The sequence below is a fragment of the Alligator sinensis genome, unplaced genomic scaffold, assembly GCF_000455745.1.
Source record: "Alligator sinensis unplaced genomic scaffold, ASM45574v1 scaffold222_1, whole genome shotgun sequence".
Lineage (NCBI taxonomy): Eukaryota > Metazoa > Chordata > Crocodylia > Alligatoridae > Alligator > Alligator sinensis.
In genome coordinates, this window is record NW_005841912.1 from 3700972 (window position 1) to 3702097 (window position 1126).

At 53.1% G+C, this 1126-nt stretch overlaps 1 protein-coding gene and 1 long non-coding RNA gene across 2 annotated transcripts in view; one reads left to right on the top strand and one right to left on the bottom strand.

Moving 5' to 3' along the window:
- LOC112549460 overlaps positions 1 to 878 on the top strand; it is a 15312-nt gene extending 14434 nt beyond the window's left edge. The window contains exon 3 of the long non-coding RNA XR_003092869.1: positions 819 to 878. This is a non-coding gene — a long non-coding RNA (uncharacterized LOC112549460). The remainder of the gene's footprint in view (positions 1 to 818) is intronic.
- Positions 1 to 1126, bottom strand: part of SLC4A4 (solute carrier family 4 member 4) — a 307465-nt gene that overhangs the window by 212673 nt on the left and 93666 nt on the right. The gene's annotated exons all lie outside the window — the stretch shown is intronic.

Here is a 1126-nt window from a genome sequence, read left to right on the forward strand (position 1 = left end):
GGGCAGTGTAATGCTTGTGCCCTGCCCCTGCCCTTCACTCCCAAACCACAGCCCCCCAGCCCTGCTGCTGCCCCTCACTCCTGACCCACAATACTCCACCACCCAGATCATGCTGGTGCCTATTACTCCTAACTGGCCCTGCCTGTGCCCTGAGCCCCTAACCCACAGTTCCCCACCTCCCTCGTGCCCCTCATTCCTAACCCTCAGCCCCTTGCCACCCAGCTCTGCTGATGCCCATCACTCCTGACCCACAGCCCCTTGCCCCCCGCTGCGCCCCGCTACCCACATAGCTCCCTGCTGCCCCTGAAGAACACCCTGCCCTCTTCTCCCACTGGAACGGCAGGCACCTCCCCCGCCTCTCCACCCTGGCACCCAACCCCGCCCCCCACAGACTTATCTGCCTGCAGCTGCCGGGGTAGGCACACAGAGGCATGTGATGCCCCCCCTCCAATCACACTCCCCCCACCCTCCTCCCAGTGCCAAGCACCTCCTGTAGTAAATCCCCCATTTTTTGTTGGGTTTTTTTTATTCAAAAATGCATTCCCTCCCCTTCCCCAACCATTTCTGACTTTTTCTCTCCCTCTCTATTCCCTATAGATAAGTATAAGTGAGCTAAGACATAGGATAAGCTTCAGCATTTTATTTTGGTAGCAAGTTGTATTTGTGTTGTTTTTTCTCCTTCTTTATATTGTATAATTATTATGTTTATATTGACTTTTATTGTTCTTTTATGTAGGCCTAAATCATATAGTATCAGTAAAACAGTAATATAGAACAATAAAGTCAATATAAACATAATAACCCACCATTGTACCAAGGCTGCACATGCACAGTAAGAACACCTGGAGCCCTCTGGAACAGAACTGACACTGCCTGGACAGGCCCTCCCCATAGGAGATCAGAGGTAGTCTGCCCCATAAAAAGGGGTAGTAAAGACCGACTCCTTGGGACGCCCTCTCCATCTGCACCAGCACCATGCCACGCCACCTATCCACCCAGAGGCCCTGCCGGTGACCCCGCTCTGGACAACACCTACCGGACAAGGACCCCTTTCCTGCCTGGATAGGTAGCTATCACCCCCACCCTCTCTTCAACCAAGGACTTGGACTCTGCTTCTCTTCCCTAC